Genomic DNA, 20,722 nt, shown 5'->3' with positions numbered 1-20,722 from the left:
CAGTGCAGTGCCTCACAAGCAGTGGAGACTCTTTCCAAGGGATTGTGGGCAAGAGTGAGCATTATAGAGCTTTAGAAGAAGCAACTCGGAAATAGGGCATGATTGACTAGGATTTGGGGAATTCCCTGATAAGGCTACCAGGTCTGATTTTCTAGGGTAAAGTAAGCTAGCTAAAGCTGAGTCGTAGGATGGTGATTGGAGTATGTTAGGTTTCCTTGACAGGTATTTCCCATAAGAGCAGGCTGACCTGGGTTTAGATTTGGTATGTGGGCAGAGTCCCAGGGTGGCTTCCATTTTGTAGGTCCCCATATACAAATTAACTTTATCATCCTCAAATACAAGCTAAGTTCTTCTGCTTCCATGGTTTTGTTCATACTGCTTCCTCCCCTTAAAATTCTTTCTCCTCTGCCTTCCTTTCTCTGTTTTTAAAAACCTTACTCATCCTTCAAGTCCCAGTTCAAATGCCACCACCAAGCCACCGTCTCCATGAGACCTCCTCTGACTATTCCAGCTGAAGTGATCTTGCACTCTTTTGAAGCCCCAACTCACTCAGGTACCTGTCACCTGCTACCTATTTCTTTCATATCTCTCTGATGTCCGCCGCTTGCTGAGGAATCCCTTGAAGGTAGAGAGTTTTGTATCTCAGCATTTTTGGAAGCACCTCCATGGTGACCTTCACAAATTCATTAGTGACTTACCACAAATTTTCTGGCTGCATGGAAAATGAATGGCTAATTCCAAGGCAGACTGTCGTAACGTTGTATTCCTGCAATCTTTCCTTTATTTCCTCCCGCAGACCACGACAGCTATGACTGTAATGAGACCTTGCATATTTAACGTGAGGCTGAGAGAGGAGGAGGCATGATGAATGAGCTCAGGAAAACGTGCGGCTTCTGCAGTGACACTAATAAATGAAATGTAGAATCCAACTCCAACATTTGGGACTGGAAACTAACTACAAACAAGCAAGCAGAAAAATGAACGGGTTGGGGGGTGGAGTGGGCAGCATATGCGATAAATGAAGAAGATAAAAAGCTACATGCTGCTGACAGGACAGAAATGTCGGGTTTTACATTAGGATTGTTCTATTTTTCTTTTTCTTGCCTTTAAAAAAAAATTAATGGGAAACCAGTCTCCAAAAATTTTTACACAGTCTGGGAGTCTGTGGGTAAGACAAAGAGCCTGACATTGTAGGTGGTCCCCCAGCAGGCCTTGGATCTAAATCGGAGCTGTTACAGCGAACTGTCAGGCCGGGTGCCGCTGTAAACACCACATCCACGGGGAGTCGGGTGGAGCATCCGAGTGCAATAGGGACACAAGAAAACCATTCTCCCACTAAAACATGTGTTTAAAAAATATTTTGGTCATGCTTTTGGTGGCTGGATTCTTACGAGACAGCAAGTGAGAGACAGTCCCTTCTTTCAGTCGGAAATGCAAAAGAACAGAGCACAATTCTAAAGACCAAAAAAAAAAAAAAAAAAAGCAATTTTAGAATAGCAGGAGCTGAGTGAATGGTGTGATTCCCAGGAGGCGTTCTTGACCGACTGGTTTTAAGATTGAGCTTTAGCAAGATATTAAGATAGGGTGAAAATATGGTCTGGGCTCCAAAGGATCGGAGTTGCTTACTGAAACACACTGGTGTGAAACGCCATGGGGTATTGCTGACGGGGTGGGCATAGGGGTGTGAGGGGACAGAGCTCCCTGGGTATAGAAAGGGATTCAGGTTAAGGGGTCTCTAGAGCTACGCTCTGGGTGTCCTGGCTTGAGCTCTACTGCTTTTCCTGTTCTCTGGTTGTCAGCTGTTCATTCATGCAACAGATATTTACCGCTGGCCTGCTAAATGACAGATACTGTCACAGACTCTGGGCGAACAGCTGTGAATAAACACCAAAAATATCTGCCCTCATGGAACTTATATTCTAAAGGGTTGAGAATATAGGAATATGTTCTTTCGGATTCTAAAGACAGTCTCTAGATAGATTATCAATGAAACATAGACAATTACAAAGATAAAAAGGGAAAATGCATACATAGTATGTCAGGTGGTAATAAATAGTATAGAGAAAAGAAAGCAGGGAAGGGAGATTGGCGGGGTTAAAGGGGTGCAATTTTAAAAAAAGGTCAGTGGAGAAGGTCTCCCTGAAATGGTGGTTTGTGAGTAAAATCCTGAAGAAAGTGAGAGAGTTTATCATATGGATATTTGGGGGAAGAACACTCCAAGGAGGGGAAAGAGCCAGTGCAGATGCCCTGACGCAGGGCACGTCTGGTAGGCTGGGAGAAGGATGTGGCTGGAGCAGAGAGAGGGGGAAAGTATTAAGGGATGAGGCTGGAGATATCATGGGGGGCAAATCATGTAAGGCCCCAGGGACTTGGGAGCCTACCTAAGGACTGGCTGTGAGCAACATGCCCTTGGACAGACTGTAATGATTTATAAAACGTAATGTGACTTTCCTCACTCCCTTTTTCAGAGGACTCTGGAGTCTTCCTCCTGCAAACACCACTTCATATCCTCCAATTAGAGCCATCCTCTGACCTTATTTATTTTTGAGAGAGAGAGAACATGTGAGCCAGGGAGGGTCAGAGAGAGAGAGGGAGACCTAGAATCCACAGCAGGCTCCAGGCTCTGCATCAGCACAGAGCCCCACACGGGGCCCAAACTCACAAACCACAAGATCATGACCCAAGCAGAAGTTGGATGCTTAACCAACTGAGCCACCCAGGTACCCCAAGAGACTAATATTATCGTCCAAGGAGAACTCACTGCATTTCAACTGATAGCTTACCAGTTTCAGGCCCAAGGACCTCAGCAATAGAGTTGGGGCCTTCATGCCAAGGGTCTTCGTGGCACATGAGTGTGAATGTTCTCCTTATATTTTCCCAGAATTTCCGAAGGAACAATGATCTGCAGTTAACAGTCCATGGTGGAAAAAGAAGTACAAGTATTGTTTTTATCAATATGTTGACCTATTGCTTTTTCTTCACCTACAGCGTTGATCATATGTTTGTCCTTTATTCTACTAATATGTGTATTGCATTAATTGCTCTTTGAATGCTAAACCAACCTTATAAAAATTCCACTTGGTGATGGCATAAAAATTCTTTTTATATGCTCCTGGACTTAACTTTGTCAAAATCCTAAAGACTTTTGTGTCTGTTTTCATGAGGGATACCGGTCTATGGGTTTCTTTTCTTAAAATATCTTTGCCTGACTTTTATATCAGGGTAAACTGGGCTCATAGCATAAGTTTGGAAGTGTTTCCTATCCTCTATTTTCCAGTGCTTGTAAATAATTAGAATTATTTCTTTTTAAAATATTTCTTTTTAAAAATATTTGGTAGAATTCACCAACGAATCCATTTGGGCCTGGCTTTGTCATTGTGGGAAGATTTAAAATTACTAATTCAATTTTTTACTTAATATTCTATTTACATTTTCTATTCCTTCTTGAGTTAGTTTAGGTAATTTGTGTCTTTTTAGAAATTTGTCCACTTCACAGAAGTTGTCTGACGTGATACAAAGTAGTTCGTAATATTTACTCATAATCCTTTTTTTTTTTTTTTTGTAGAGATGGTAGTAAAAATTGCCCCTTTTTTTTCTGATTTTGAGAACTCCTGTCTTCTCTTTCTATTTCTTAATCAGTCTAGCTAGAGATTTATCAACTTTGTTGATCTTTTCCAAGAACAGATTTTTTGTTTCATTGATTTTCTCTATTATTTTTCAGTTTTCTACTTCATTGTTTTCTAACTCTTTGGATTTAATTAACTCCTTTATTTCTAGTTTCTTATGGTGTATGTTTAAGTAATCGATTGAGGATCTTTATTCTGTTACAATGTAGGCATTTATAGCTATATATTTCCCTGTAATCACTGCTTTAGCTGCATCCCATAAATCTTTATCTGTTGACTTCAGTTTCATTCAGCTGAAAATATTTAAAACATTGCCTTCTGGTGTTTTTGGTTGACAGTGGGTTATTAAGAAGTATTTTCTTTAATTTCCAAGTATTCGGTAATTCCTCAAATTTCTAATTTAATTGCATTGTAGTTAGAGAACACACTTTGTATGATTTCATACCTTTTAAATTTATTGAAACTTGTTTTATGACCTAACACATGGTCTATTCTGGAGAATGTTCCATGTGTGTTTGAAAAGAATGTCTATTCTGATGTCATTGGGTCATTGGGAATGTTTTATAAATACCAGTGCGGTAAAGTGTTCTTTACATTTTCTATATGCTTGGCTTCTTTTCTTTTCTTTTTTAATGTTTATTTATTACTGAGAGAGAAGACGGAGAGGGGTGGGGGAGAAAGAGAGGTGGGGAGGGATAGAGAAAGAGGGAGACACAGAATCCGAAGCAAGCTCCGGGCTCTGAGCTGTCAGCACACAGCCTGACGTGGGGCTCGAACTCACGAACAGTGAGATCATGACCTGAGCTGAAGTCAGACGCCAACCAACTGAGCTACCCAGGTGCCCTGCTTTTTGATTTTCTAATTGTTCTATCAATTATTGACAGTGGGGTATTAAAATCCCCAACTGTCATTTTTGAACACCATTATCTCTTGCTGAGGTTATTGTGATAGCTTAGCACTCCCTTTCCACCCTCCCTATTTTATTTTTCTCCATAGGACTTACCATCATCTGACCTAGTATATATTTTACTTATATGCTAGAATGTATAATCCCCATGATGGGAGGGATTTTTGTCATTTTTCATCACTGCTGTATTTCTGGCACCTTTAACAGTGACTGACACATAGTCGTCACTCAAAATATAGTTGTCGAAAGAATAAAAACATTACAAAACAAATGACATCCCATACTCTCTTGGATGAGTACAAAACTCCTCACCCCCACCATCTGGAGGAGATCTGAAATGGGTCAACACCAGTGGGAATACTGAGATAGATTCAAGGCAAAAGGTGGGAGACATAAGGGGTGCATATGCTTTTGGCCACAAGTAGAAGCTCTCCCTTTCCCTGCATGCCTTTCTTTTGGATTTATCCCTCCTTCCACGTTCTAGTCATTAAAGTGGCAGATGCTTGAGAACCAGGACTGCAGGTGGGTTTTGAGGATATGGGCTACTGTGCTTGATCTTGGTCGGGGCTATTTGGTTTCCTTCTCCAGGCAAAGGAACCCCACTGACATCACGTGGCCTTGGGTATCTCATTGGGGGTTAGTTCCCAAGTGAAGAGGGCAAGGTAGGACTTAAACTTCCAAGTAATGAACAGAATGGTTTTCTCCTACATATATGCTTTTCCTTCCTGAACCTGAGAGTGGTAGGTGGCTGGTCTGAGATTGTGTTCAGGATCCCAGCCAGATATCACCCCATCTTAGCATGGTTGACACTATCTACTCGGATGTACACCTGAGGTAGATCTGAACTTTTATGTTTATCTTGCTTTCAGAGGGCTACATTATAAAACAACATCAGGAGGGGAAAAAAAAAACATCATGTAATATTTATTGAGTGCTTGGCATATAATTTAAGATGTTTTATATGTATCTGGCACATTAGATACTTTACATATCTATAAGCTCAATCAGTGAAAAATAAAAGCTTAATATTTTTTTCTTTTACTCATTGAAGTTAGGCCTAAGTTTTGTAAACTGTTTTTCTAGGATCTGTATAACCAGCTGGAGCTCAGAGTAGAGGTCTGGGCTGGAAACACAAATTTGGGCACCATGAATAAATATGTGATAGTTAAGGCTCTTGGAATAACAGATAATATACCCTAGAGAATGGGAAGAGGAGAGTGCCTCGGGAAAAACTTTGAGAAATTTCACTTTTCAATTAAAAATTGAAAATGGCTGAGTAGAGGATGATGAGCCTGAAAAGAAAAAGGAGCATCCAGAGAGGTAGGAAGAAAACTGGGAAGATATTACATACAGGAAAGTGTTTGTCAGCTTTCTGGAAACTTACCATTCTCATGACACACCTTGCTTTGGGGGAGTCTAACTCTTAGTACAGTACCTTCATTGAAGTATAAGTTCTCATTGAATGGATGGTCTTGAAATTGTTCTTGACACCAGATAAATAGTTCAGCTAGAGATACCTAAAACACTGGAAGGATGAAGAGTTTTATGTTATTCAGATGCTGTGTTTTCATCAAAATTATTTTACTCCAATTCTTGGGTCCCCCTCTAAGTATGACATACCCTTTCCTGATGACCCTCCTATCAATCTGACTTTTGGCATTCTAGTAGTAACCTGAATACTTGATATCAGTAAAGCACGGCAAACAAGCATTGCACAAACAAAGTTGAATTATTAGAGCAGCATTCCCGGGAATCAAATTATTTCTCGTTTTTATGTTTAATGTTTGTGGCAGTAAATCCTCAATGAATTATTTAATTTCTTTTAATGTTTATTTATTTTTGAGAGAGAGACAGACAGACAGACAGAATGTGAGTGGGGGAGGGGCAGAGGGAGACAGAGACCCAGAATCCAAAGCAGGCTCCAGGCTCTGAGCTGTCAGCACAGAGCCTGACATGGGGCTCGAATCCACGAACCATGAGATCATGACCTGAGCCAAAGTTGGATGCTTAACCGACTAAGCCACCCAGGCACCCCCAAATCCTCAATGAATTCTTATTTTCTTGCTTCAGACTCAGTAACAAATTTATTTGTAAGAGTACTATTCTATTTGTTTCATCCACTCAGTCATTCATTCATCAAAGATATATTAAGTGCCTACTATATGCCAGATGCTGGAAGTGTTAAGACATGCCAGGCATGGTTCTCCAGCTTTTGTGTGCATCAGAACCACCCGGCAAACTTGTTAAAAATACATAGGCCCCAATCCCACCCCTCATATCAGCAGGTCCAGGGTAGGTTCCAGGAGTTTCCACAAGCTCTCTGTGTGATTATGAAGCACAACAAAGTTTTAGTATTATTAGTCCATGTAAAAAAATTAAGTGAAAAACTTAAATGTAATAAAGTGTAAGAAGTGTCAAATAGAAGTATGTTCAGGGTGAAGTGTATATTAAATTTTATTGTATTCATATCTTAGCATAACAGTAGGCTGTACATTCAGCAATATTATTACAATTTTCAACTATAATGGAATTTTGTGTCAGGGCTTTAAAGCCTTAGAAGTATGATTTTAGTTTCACGAATATTGGAGCAATTTTTAATGTCTTTGTAAATGATCATAAAGATAAGGGAATGCTCTAAACATACAAATATCATGATATTCGTGCTTATAACTTACTTTAGTAGGAATGAGGAAAAGCATCTGGCAGTTCCTACTTAAACACTGGGGAGCTTAATAAATGATCATTATGGGACTGGGCCTCTCATAAGTGTTCTTTCTTTTTCTTTTTTCCCTTTGTCTACTAGGCTCTTTTGCAGCCTGTTGATACAACAGATTCAAACAGCATTGCAGGAATATTCATTAGCAGTTTCTACTAAAACCCTAGCAATGATGTAATGTGCAAAACTCTTGAGTCTTACATTAAAACAAGCTTTCTTTTAAAGAATAGTTGGTGTTTTCTTCTTAAAAGGAGGTACTCAGTCACCATGCCATTCATAAAGAAACTTAGACTTCTGTGAGGGACAGATCAGCTCCACTTTTATTGTAGGGAAACTGAGATGTTCTTTGATTACAACAAGACTTAACAGGAAGAAATAAAGATTAGAAGCAACTGTTTAACAAATCTAATTCAAACATTGAGTGGAAACAGCACACAGAATTAGAAAAACAAGTTTAATAGTTTCTTCAAAATGTTGCTTCAAAGGGTCACTTGGCTTCTTGAATTAGCTTCAGTAAGTGTGACACAGCACTCATTGAGCACCAACATTCCTGATCTTCTCTCCTTCCTGGGCACACAGCTAAGCTGCCCTTCCCAGCTTCCTTTGCCATCTATATGGTCCTGTGACTAAGTTCTACCCAATGGCATGTGAGTGGAAGTGACACAATTATACACCGGTTCTAGGCTTGACCCATGAAAACGCCCCACCGTGCTTCTCTGTGCACCTCATCTGTTAGCTGGATAATGACACCCAGGCAGCCTTGAAAGCCACACGTTGAAAATTGTAGGGCCTCTGTTAGCCTGGGTTCTTGAATAAGTATATGGAGCAGAGAAATGCAACCTCTACTCTTCCCCACCTCTACTCTTCCCCATCTCAATGCCAATGGGCTTTGTTTGAGAGAGAAAGAAACTTTCACCTTGTTAAGCCCCTGAAACGTTTGGGTTTGTTTGTAACTGCAGCTAACCTACTTTAACTAATACAGGATGTAAGGATATAGGCAAGTCTGTACCACGAGAACATGCACTGGCCTACTATTTCTGGAGCCAGAGCCCAAATATAGTCTCACAATTCTCCTACAGAGGTTGTTTTTACCACAACCTCTCACCAAGAAAATCCTCTAGAAAAGAATCCTCTGGCTCCAAAGGGCAGTACTTGGGCTGTCAGGAGTGTTCTAGTCCCGCAAGGACAATTCAGTTTGAATTGGGACACAGTCCTAGAAGCACACAGAGGAGAAAATACTGAGAAATTCTAACTCCAGAACTTGTCGTGAACAAAACTGGAATGAAGGAGAACGGAGCATAGCCACAACAGAGCCTAACATGCAGCAGAGACAGAATGAGAACACAGGCCCATCTTCTGGACCCCTTACTTTCATCTGCAACAGACTGGCATATGCTATCATTAAAATCTAAGAGAAAGTCCTCCTGGTTTTTAAATGTTTTACTGTGTGGAAGTCAGATAGCAAATTTCACAGGGTTCAAAGTCCTAGTTCTTATCAGTTATGAAGAGATAGGTTTGCCCCTCCTTTTAAGATGATGACTGAGCCCTTTGTAAACATCTCCTCCCTTCCATGGAAGCCAGCCTCTCACACACCAGCACCTTACCCACTGAGTGATCACTTTCCACTAGGTAGCTATTTTTGGTATTGCCCATTCTGAATACAATCTCAGTGGATATAGAAAATATTGCAGCTTGACTTTATTTTTAATTTTGCCTTCATTCTTATCCAAAGTATTCCTCTGTTAAAAAGAGACAATAGGCCCAAAATGGAGTCACTTATGCTAAGCCCCAAATCACCAAACCAAGAATTACTACTTAATTATAGTTTCAGCCTTTCCTTGGCATGGAACCTTAAACCAGTCAATCTAGAATTACCTGGTCAGCACTAGTAGGATAATCTGCTTGACAGATCCTATCATCCCCTAACGAAAGGTGACCGTAAAGTAATTTTTTTTTAATTGGGTGAAATGGTAACCAAGCTTCAGATGATACTTCCAATTATTATTTTTGAACATTTGGCCATTTATAATTTTGAAAAACTTAGGGAAGTGCCCTTGTAGAGCACTGGTTTCAATCATTCCCCTTAAGAAGCTGTTTGATGAAGCACATTAACTTTTGCAACGGAAAGGAAAAAAAAGACAGGTGACTCTACCACTACCAATTTGCTTTGTGCTGGTATAACTTTCTTGTCCTCCTCCCTTCTGCCTGTAAAAGTATTTCATTTTGTACAGCCCCTTGGAGCTCGTTTTTATCTGCCAGATAGGATGCTGCCTGATTCATGAATCATTGAGTAAAGCCAATAAGATCTTTAAAATTTACTCATTTGAGTTTTGTTTTTTAACACCTCTAAGCCTTAAAACTCTTTGGCCATTTAGGTACCTCTCTCTCCTTCCTAGTCTGTTAAATAAAATAGCTGTCATCTGGGGCGCCTGGGTGGCTCAGTTGGTTAAGCGTCCGACTTCAGCTCAGGTCATGATCTCACAGTCTGTGAGTTCAAGCCCCATGTCGGGCTCCGTGCTGACAGCTCAGAGTCTGGAGCCTGCTTCGGATTCTGTGCCTCCCTCTCTCCCTGCCCCTCCCTCCCTCTCTCTTTCTTTCTCTGTCTCTCTCTCTCTCTCTCTGAAAAATAAATGAAAACTTAAAAAAAAAAATAGCTGCCATCCAAGCAGGAGTTATTCTGTACCAGGCATTGTGCATGGCCTTTACATACATTGTTACTTAATCTTCACACAAAATAGATATTATTATTATCCCATTGTGCAGATTAAACAAAAAAGGAGGCTCCAGAAGGTTAAGTAACTTGGCCAAGCTCATATAGCTACTAAGGGGCAAAACCAGGGTTCAAACCCAAGCACCCTGAGCCCCCAAACCTCCACTCTCAACCATCGTACACTGTTTCTACTTTCATTCAGCGATTTTTTGCTCATGAAAGACACCACTTGGAAGAGTAGTTGATCCTTCAGAAGGTCCAATAAACAAGTTCCAGTCCCTCAGAACTTTGTATATGTACGTTTTTCTTCATTCCAGCACTCGTGGTATGTGGGAACCTTGTACATCACGGTGCTGGTGTTCACTCTCAGAGTTACCTCCCGTCTCTACATCTTAGCAACTTTCTGGCATGGTGAGAGCCTGGGGCTGTTGCCACAATCATCCGGAAAAGAGGAGCTTCTTGGCTCTAGCACGTTCTTAACGCTCGGGGGAAGAGCTGTGGGGCCAATCTGTCACTGTGTCTATATTTAGCACCATCTGCCAGGAATATTTCAAGCTGCCTATTTTAGTACATGTCGTTTTGTGCAAATGCCACTGTCCCACCACTAGTTCGTGGGAAACCAAGGGCATTAAGTGGGTTTTCTGGTGTTTATGTTAAGTGTTGTGAGTTGGCCCCTTAGCCAACCTTCAGATGAGATAGGGGAGAGGATGGAGGCAGGATTTTCCCAGGGTGTCAGTCCCAGAGGCCTACACTTTTTAGTGGCTCAAAAGTTATGCAAGAGCGGCAACTCCAGAGGAGATGGTGGAAGTCCTGGCAGGGGAAAAGGAATATAAAAGGCCCAAGACTCTTGTCCAGCATTCCTGAGGCAACATGGGAGGCTTGCCCATTTCAGAGCTCCCCACATTGGCTCCATACGTTGTTGTATAGACTCTTAACAGCCTTAACCAACTCCCCATACAGCCTTATTGGTCTGTACCAGTGAAAGACAAGAGCTCCCATTGACTGAGCATTTCCCAGTGCTGGCTTGGACACACACCATCCATTTTGTCCATATGACACCCCTATGAGGCGGTTCTATTCCTGCTTCCACTCTACAGCTAAGGAAACTGAGGCTGAGAAAGGCTGAGGGACTTGTTGCAGGTTCAGAATTAGAACTCAGGCCCACCTAAACCCAGACCCCATGATTTTACCCATTATCATCAGACTGACCCATTCTATGTCCCCTACCCATACAGTCTCCCTGTTTTCTTCCCCCAGCGACAGACACTGTACTTTTTTGCATATATTTCCATCTCCAGCTTATTTTCCAGACTCAGCGCTTAACTGCATTTGAGGGGTCTGACCACAAGTTTGTTATCCAACCCCACCGCAGATAAATACCCCTCCCAGATGGGGTCCAGCCAAGTGAGGTGATGGGGCTCTGGGATTTGCCCCTGCCCTTGAGTAAGTACTGGTAGGCAGAAGCAGTTGAGCACCCTTTTAGGAGGGGTTGCCCCTGCTGCAGAGGTGAGTTTGACTGGCTTTCATCTGATAAGGCTGCTGGAAAAGGAACTGCCACCAGGAAGTGGCATGGGGCTGGGCCTGAGAAGACGAACAATGGGGCGAAGTTCATTAATCCAGCTGTCCTAGGTGACTTATTAATCTTCAGAGTGGCTGAATCTAGGAAAATTCTGAATATAATATAAAATTCTGAATATAAAATTCTGAAATTTGATATATATATATATACATATATATATATTTTTTCTAAGTCCTAGGTGACTTATTAATCTTCAGAGTGGCTGAATCTAGGAAAATTCTGAATATAATATAAAATTCTGAATATAAAATTCTGAAATTTGATATATATATATACATATATATATATTTTTTCTAAGCATAATTCCTGAAGATAAGCACATTTCACTAAATCACCCTAGGGTGAAGGTTAGAAGAGATGGCTACACTTTTGCTGTGGTTTGGTACGTTGGAAATAGTCTTTGGGAAGAAGAGGGACTGGCAAGTGTAAATGGCACAGAAGACAGATTAGAAATCAGATCTTCTAATAGACCATTTCATATCCCATCTGTTTCAGTTACTTATTCCTACAGAATAAGCATCCTTAAACTTACTGGCTTAAAACAAGAATGATCATTTTATTATTGTCCTCCAAGGATTTTGGGGGTCTGACTGGCTTGTGGTTCTCACTGTGGTCTCTCCTACAGTTGTAGTCAGACAGTGGTTGGGGCTGGAGTCATCTCAAAGGCTTCCTCCTATGTCTGGAAGTTGGGACCTCAGGCTGTCATCTGGGACCTTAGCTCAGCTGTCAAGATATCTACACATGGCCTTTCCACATGGCTTGAGATTTTACACAGGATGGGGGCCATGTTCCTGGAGGGAAAGACCTAAGAATGAGGTAAACAAGGTAAACGCTGTCTCACCTTTATGACCAAGACTTGGAAGTCACATGGTGTCCCATTATAGTCCCATAATAGTCACAGACCAGCCTAGATTCAAGAGGAGAGAACACGAACACACTCCTCAAAGAAGTATCAACATCAGTTTGTAAGAGGGACATGTGAACTGGGATATACATTACGGTGACTCTCTTTGAAATATACAATCTTCCATACCAATTGCATTGGACTAGGGGAAGAACGTGGGTTTGGAAGAAATTGGGTGAGGTAGGGTGACTAGTATGGCAGTGGAGAACCAAGACTCCAAGAAATGCCTTCAGTCAACACATGTTGAATCTCATGAGGTACTCACCACAAGCCAGAAACCAGGGATACAGCAGTGAATAAGAGACAAGGGCCTGGCCTTCATGTAGGTTACAATCTGATAAGGAAACAATGACCAGCTACTCAAATAAATACAGAAATGCCATGAGGAACTATAAAGTTGGAAAGGACATTGACAATATTGGAGACAGTGTCTAGTTCAGAAAAAGTGCTTAGGGAAGACCTGTCTGAAGTGGGAACATTTGAACAGAGGCCTGAATGAACGGAGGGAAGGAGGGAGGGAGTGAAGCATGCAAACATCTGAAGAAAGGGCAATCCGGGCTGAGGGAAGAGCAGGTATAAAGTCCCCGCAGAGGGATAAGCTTGGTGTGTCCATACAGGAAGCTGTAGCTAGATTGAGTTGAATTGAGTTGGAGAAGGGTAAGAAATGAGGTACATGAAGTTGCCAGCAGTTGTGCTTAATCTGAGGCAAAATCCATTTCAAAACATTTTTTTTTTTGCTGTTGATATTTGGTTTCCTAAGTGTTAGGATGGAAGGACAAATTCTCAACAGAAAGTATCCATCGTTAATATGGGCTTCCTGTTTTCTAAATGTAAATGACCATTTTCCTTTGGGGACAGAGCCGACTGCATACAAACTTCGGAAAAATGTCTCTGACATGAATGTAGAAGCATCTGGCTACCCTCAGGGTACCTTCCCACCCCTTACTGCAGCCAATCTGGTCTTTGTCAGGGCATCTTTCTTTTCAGAGAGTAACTATGACAACGGAACGTGATGCTGTGGGTCTGCGGCCCTCTATTTGCACAAAATATGTGATGCTATCAGAACACAGAATTATGAATCAAGATAGCGTCAGCCTCTCCCTTTGTAGTGAGCAAGTTATCTGCTATCTGATTCAATTAATGTTTTGTTACTGGTTTTGTTTTTACTATGACTCTCTCATAACAAGGTGAGTAGTATGTTCTATAATCTATAGCATCATTTCCTAAACTAACTTGATCAAGACCTCTGCATTAGTTTTCTATCGCTGCTGTAACAAATTACCAAAACTTTAACAGCGTAAACAACACAAGTGTATTATTATACAGTATGTAGATTGGAAGTCTGATGTGGGTCTCACCAGAATAAAATCAAGGTGTCAGTATGCCTGTATTTCTTTCTTGAGGCTCAATGAGAGGATTCATTCCCTTAGTCATTCTGGTTCTTGGTAGAATTGAATTCCTTGTGGTTATAGGACAGCAGGTTTCTGTTTTCTTGCTGGCTGAGGGCCATTCCCAGCTTCTTCTAGAGGCTTCCCGAATTCTTTGGCTCCTGTGTCAAAACCCTCTTAAACTTTGAATCTCTCCCCCTTCTTCTTCTGTCTCATCTCTCTTGGACCACAGCCAAGGAAGATTTTCAACTTAAGGGCTCATGTGTTAGGTTGGGCCCACTTGGATAATCCAGGATAGCCTCCCATCTCAAGGTCCGTACTCTTAGTCACATCGGCAAAGTTCCATTTGCCATGTAAGGCAACACAGTCACGGGTTCCAGGAATTACGGTGTAGGCATCTTTAGGAGAGACATTATTCTACCTGCCATTCCCTAACCCCCAATAAACTAGAGCTTAATAGTTTGAGAAATACTGCTCTAGAGGTATCAAAAGGACCGACTTTTAGGCAGGAAAGACACTAATTCTTTGGGGGCAGTGACAACAGTCAAAGCCCTGGGTGAGCAGGAGACCAGGTGCAGGCTGGATTCCTCCATGTGGTTGGGGATGGAGGTACAGAGGAATAAGGTTTCAGTGATGGATTTACTTTCTTGCCATACCAGCGTATGAATCAGGTAGGCTTTTGGATTGGGCTGGTCTGTCAAGATCTTCTGCCTCGTAGTGCCTGAAGGGAGAGGGAGGGACAGTTACTGTACCAGGGGCTTTTCACAATCACCTGATATAATGGTCACTCTAACTTGTGAAGGTGAATGCTGCATTTGAACCTATGTGTGATGGACTCATTTGCTGTCCCACCCACGTCCCTTTTACCATGCTGGTGAACCCACCTACAGCAGCCATGTGCTAACAGCTCACAGCTTCCCTTACAGCTAATGGAAGATGACTCAGCTGTGAGGTCAAGCCTCCCCAACACGCACACCCACACATACCCACACACGTACACGCGCACACACACACACACACGCACACACACACACACACACACCCCTTCCCAACCCACAGAAGTCTGGCCCTCTTGCTTTGTGGTGAGAAGATTTCTGTGATATCACTTATGCCTCAGAGTTTTCTATGGATCACGTCTGGCATTTTCTGAGACCACATCCTTGCTCTACTCTTTCCTTCACTTTTCTGCTTCCCTTTGTCACTTACAAGTTTTTCCTGATAAATCAATAAATCACATGTCCCCAAAACTTTGCCTCAGGCTCTGCTTCCAAGGAACCCAACCAAAAATATGATAATGTTAATTTGTATCTGGGGACCCACAAAATGGAGGCCACTTCAGTGGACCTGCCCACATCACAAATCTGAACCTAAGTCAGCCTGCATTTGTGGGAAGCACTTGTCAAGGAAACTTAACAAACACCAATCACAGTCCTCCAACTCAGCTTTCACTAGCTTACCTTACCCTAGAAAATAAGACCTGCTTGCCTTACCAGGAAATCCCCGACGTCCTAGCCATCGTGTCCTGTTACACAATACCTCTACTAATGCTAACACTCCCTCTTGCCCAAAATCCCCTGGGAAGATTCATCCACTGCTGTGAGGCACTTCACTGTCCCAATCCATGTCTCCCTCACTCCAAAGTTCTTGCTTTTTGCAGGTTCCTGGCCTAGAATCAGATGGCACCAAGAAAAATCCTGGAGAAAATGACACACCTCGTGCACGTCCCCTTCGAGGTATGTGGTTGAGTAAATAAAAGGAGGCTTGATTGTTTATCTGCAAAAGTGAGGGTGGGAATTCCATGCAGGATTCTAAAGACTTCATCTGTGGAAAAGAATGAGAAGCTGAGAATATAGTGCAAACGCAATGGTCCTCTCCAGTGCAAGTTCCCTGGGGGCAAGGACTGAGTCCCCGGAGCCTAGCACAGTAGCTGACACACGGCAAATCTGCTGCTTCCTGAATAAGTGACTAAAGTGGAGACGAGCAATAGGAGGTAAGGTCTCTGTGAACCAGGATTAGCAGGGTAAGCAGGAGAAAGTTGGGGAAAGAGCGTCTGTTCTCAGTAACACGTGCTCCTTGGTGCCCTCCCAAACTCCTCTGTGATAACGCTTCCTGGAACCTGCTTGTGGTTCCCAGGAATCTGTGGACATAGTCCCTCACCTGTGAAAGGGGCACTTCTGGTCAACCCTTCCTCCACAGCCTGGAAAGAACGCCAGCAGCCTGCTCTTTTACCTGGCACGTGTCCTGCCTGTAAGAGACCTAGTGTAGCTTTAGGTTAGGCTTCATTTATGTTATTAGCATGTTATTTATTTATTTCTTTAATATGAAATTTATTGTCAAATTGGTTTCCATACAACACCCAGTGCTCATCCCAACAGGTGCCCTCCTCAGTGCCCATCACCCACCCTCCCCTTCCTCCACCCCCCATCAACCCTCAGATTGTTCTCAGTTTTTAAGAGTCTCTTATGCTTTGGCTCTCTCCCACTCTAACCTCTTTTTTTTTTTTTCCTTCCCCTCCCCCATGGGTTTCTGTTAAGTTTCTCAGGATCCACGTAAGAGTGAAAACATATGGTATCTGTCTTTCTCTGTGTGACTTAATTCACTGAGCGTAACACTCTCCAGTTCCATCCACATTGCTACAAAGGGCCAGATTTCATTCTTTCTCATATTAACTTATACAATAAAACACCAAGAATTAACCCGTTTTACTTTAGTGCTTAGTAAGCATTAAAACAAATAGACCCTATATATGGTTTCCCTCTAGGCAGCAAAGCCCTGGAGAGTCGAAGCTAAGTCTTCACCTTGGACTCCCCCATCGTGCCGGCCACATCTAGATGCCCAAATACGTATTCATCTGAATTGTCTTGAACTCTTAGGTAGTCATGGCCCAGCCTGAGATCTTTCTCCAAGGATTATCTAGAATTAGAAAAAGAGACTTTGAGGCAGAGAGTGTTTCTGACAACACGCATCACTGGCTAGCCTTGGGAAAGGAATGGGAAGCTTTGGCAACCTCCTTCAGAGGCCGGACCCCAAGCCCCACTAGTAATGTAGGTAAAAAGCATGTGACTCAGAAAGTAGCAAAATCATGGAGCAACATGCCAAGTTGAGAATCATTGAAGCAAGTGGTGTAAATGATGAAATTGAAACGACAGAGACCTTTTTAGAAAAAGCCAGGGTATGCAGAAGTGACAGCTCTGAGAGCCGGGTTTGGGTGGAAATGACAAGACCTCCCCCAGTCCCCTTGCAGGAGGGCCTTGGTGAGTGGCTTTTATATGCCCTTTTAAGTTGCTGCAAGAGCCGCCCGCTGGATCAGCTAAGGCTGGAAGTTCCTCATGATGGTTTGTAACATAATCGAGGTTCCTACATCCTCTCTGTACAGGCTGCTCCTCCCGTCAGATAAAATGATAAAATGCACCCCGGGTGCTCCACAGTTCATTTGTTTATGTTTTCCTCCCTTTGCTGCCCTTGTTCTTTTGCTCTTCCAGAATCGCCAGGTTCTTGCTCACCCCTCATTGAACAGGAAACTTTGTTTCCTCTCATAGTGTTTGCTGCTTCCTCTCTGTGCTGGTTTCCAGCCAGTGAGAAGCCCAACCCGTTACTGGTTTGTGGTGGGTGCTGGGCAGCAGACAGTTTGACTTGCCTGGTGTTCTCTCCTCACCCACTTGCCTGAGAGGAGTGTTTCGGACGGAGTTCCCAAATGTCTGCTAAACCGCAGGGTGTTTTCCGTGACTGACACCTTTCCAAGCTGGGACATCCTTCCCTATATCACTCAGTGTGGGTGGAGAGAGGAAAGGAGCTGCTATCTTAGACATGCCCCATCCATGCCGGGTACTGGTCTAGGTACCCAGTGGAATGGCTGGAATTCTCACAGCCACCTGGTGGACTCAGTGCAGTCCTGACTTTGCAAATCGGGGAGCTCAGTTTTGCCCGAGACGCAGCTAGGACGCTCAAGAGCAAGGGCTCAAGGCTAGGTCCCCGGCCCCAGCATCCACATCCTTGAACACACCAGAGGGACTTTAGCTTCTCCGCCCACACCCCCCACCCCGCAGAAGGGAACTTGTTCTCCCCACTTCCCCTCTCCCCTAACTCCTGATTCATGAAGAAACTAATGAATTCATGATTTGTGAAGACTTTTGTCCTTGAGCTCTGCTCAGATAGGCTTTGTTTCAAAACACAGTGCTCATTCATGCCAGATTCTCCAGGGCACTTCCAATTTCATACAATTTTACAATTCTTAATAAATTCATTTTGGTACATTTATGATAAGTATGATCTCATTTTATACCATCTTAAGGCATTCCATGTGCAGAAATTCAGAAACTAGGGAAAAAAATTTCTCAGATACCATGCCCTGACTTTTGAATCAGAAAATGCTTCTCTCTCTGATGCAGACACCAAGACTGCAACACGATCGTCTTTGCTCGTCTGTCGGCATTTTTTTTAGGGAGCAAGTTCTGTGTTCCAGACCCTGGAAATGCTGTTGTGCATCCCTCATTGCAGCCCAGCCCCAGGATGTGCCAGCACCTTTTCCAAACAGATCCTTGACCAAGCAATCTCAGCCTCCCTCCCCACCCCGCACCGCCATACTGAGAATCAAGAGGGTTTTCTCAACCTTGCTGCAAATGGAACAGCTGTTCCTGCCCTGAGACTCCCTTCTCCAACTGCCACCCATGGACATGTGGGGCAAAGCCCCCAGTGGACAGGCTGATTGCTATCTCTGGGTGCCAAAAAGAAAGTCCTGCATGCCCCTCCCCAGTTGCTTGCCTCCGGCTGACTCCACTCCCTCCCTATGGATGGGGCTCCACACATGTTGCCTCCAGCCTCTCTGAAGCCCACTCTTTCCAAACCATTGAGTCATTTCCTCCCAGGGACTTGCTCATTAAAACCTTCCTGTTTGCTTTTGCTCTTGAGCTCCACTCCGAGTTGCTGTTTCCTTCTCTGTCCCCACTGAGCTGTAATTAATGGCCCAGCACCTTCCAGCCCTCCCTCCCGCTGCAGTGTTCCTTCCCACTCTCTTCTCTTGGCTGGAATCTCTACACCTTGTACACATTGGTGCAAAGCCCCAGAGTTCCTAAAGCTGTGAGGAAAATGGGGGATACCGGTCTTGTCCTACAAAGTATTGCTTGAAGGATAAATTGGGAAGATGAGTGTCTACAAACAGGCACCGGGGAGCAAACCCTCTGACCAACAGCTTGTCCCAGATCTAACTGACACAGCAAACAGAGCGGTGGGGAATAATAACATTTGATTAATGCACTCTGAGCTGCACGACCCTGAGCAGCTGCTGAGTCCCCCGGAAGATGTCTGTGGTCTCTGTGAAGCCCCAGTTTGGAGTGTTGCAGGCACATCTGAGACCTGCTGACCCGGGGACAGTTTGCTGTGTGGTCAGCAGCACCAAGGCAGGACTGGATGGGGCAGAAGAGGCCAGAGGACATCGGGGCTTTCTGATTGAGTGATGGGGCGATGGGAAGAGAGTACAGAGAAAGAAAGGAAAGGATCAGACTGAACATGGCACCTTTGTTCTTTCTTCAGGCTTATTTTTTCAGGGAGGCAATTCTCTGATCCGGGCACACAAGAACTGTTGTCTATTTCTCATTGCAGGTACAGCCCCAGATTATTCCAGCCCCTTCACCCAGTTTGTGGATCAAATGAAATGTCATGGGCTGTATTGAGAACAGTGCCCTTTTCGCCCTGTGGGTATCTGATAAATGTTCACTGAAGCAAGTCAAACTGAAGTTCAAAAAGTATACGTGACAGAAAGGATAGACCATAAACTCATCTACTGACCCCAAACCTTCCACTGTCTATTCACTCATCACAGCACCTATCACTAAGAAAAACCCATGGGAGATACTCCTGGGGTGATGGACCACCCCTCAAATCCCATCATGTGGGCAGCCTCCTGCTCCAATAATGTACGAGGCCCACATGGTCTAGTGCCTCCTAATGTGGCTTTGCAGAACTTAAACACCAGCACACTGTCCCTTAGAAAACCTGCTTTCCAAGTATACTTATCATTGTTAATCATCACCAGTTTGGTGACTTGAACAGAAGGTGAGAGTTGCCTGGTTTTGGTCCTGGCTCCTGAGCGTTCACTCTGATTCAGAGGAAGCCAGCTTCAGTCCTGCACAGGGTCACCGGCCTCCTCTGTGCTCCACCCGGTTCCCTGCTCTGTGGCCTGGGCATCCTGTGCTATAAATGATCCTGCCTTCTCGAGTCTTAGGTTTTCAATTTCTCCATTCCCACTGGCCTTCTCCAATCTACCGACAAGTTGCTTAACTCTTTGTTGCTCTGCCGGCTTCATAGAGCCTTCCCTTTACATCCTGCAGGGGGCGCCACTCTCGCTGGGTAAAGGAGCAGTGTTCCAGTGTTTCCTTTACCTGGAACACACCTGAGTGGCAACTTGTCGCTGCTTACCTCCTTGTGCAAAGATGGGCACCACGACTGACTTCTACTTGCTGTCTTGTGTCCTTCCCCCACTACCAACTCCTTACAAGAACCACCTCTCGTTCCTTATCCCTCCGCGTGCAAAAGTCTTTGTTGACTTCCTACCGTGAAGTCAGTGACCTTTTATTCTTCATCCTGCTTGCGCATCCTTAGCATTTGATACACCTGACTATCCTTTCCTCTGGAAACCTCCCCTTCCCTGGCCTTCCTGCTTCTTCTGTTCTTTCATGGCTCATCCTCAGTCTCTGACTAGCTCTCTTTCCTTGGTCTTCTCTCTGAAATCTTGATGTTTTTGAATGCTGTGGTCTTAGCCCTCTTATTCTGGATAGCCCCTTCCCTGAGCAATCTCATTTACTCCCATGGCTTAGGCTAAAACTTATATACTGATGACTTTCTTTCATTTTTATTAAATTAAAAATCTCTTATCATTGGGGCACCTCAGTTGGTT

At 43.5% G+C, this 20,722-nt stretch overlaps 1 protein-coding gene across 1 annotated transcript in view; it reads left to right on the top strand.

Annotated features, from left to right (window-relative positions):
* The window catches only part of TSEN15 (tRNA splicing endonuclease subunit 15), a 93,437-nt gene that overhangs the window by 69,219 nt on the left and 3,496 nt on the right, over positions 1-20,722 (top strand). The window contains exon 6 of the transcript XR_014136421.1: positions 15,488-15,563. The gene's annotated coding sequence lies outside the window, so the exon portion shown is untranslated. The remainder of the gene's footprint in view (positions 1-15,487; positions 15,564-20,722) is intronic.

This window comes from Panthera onca, chromosome F1 (assembly GCF_046562875.1).
Source record: "Panthera onca isolate mPanOnc1 chromosome F1, mPanOnc1 haplotype 2, whole genome shotgun sequence".
In the NCBI taxonomy this organism is placed as follows: domain Eukaryota; kingdom Metazoa; phylum Chordata; class Mammalia; order Carnivora; family Felidae; genus Panthera; species Panthera onca.
Note: the sequence above shows the minus strand (reverse complement) of the source record. Positions and strands in the feature narration are given on the sequence as shown.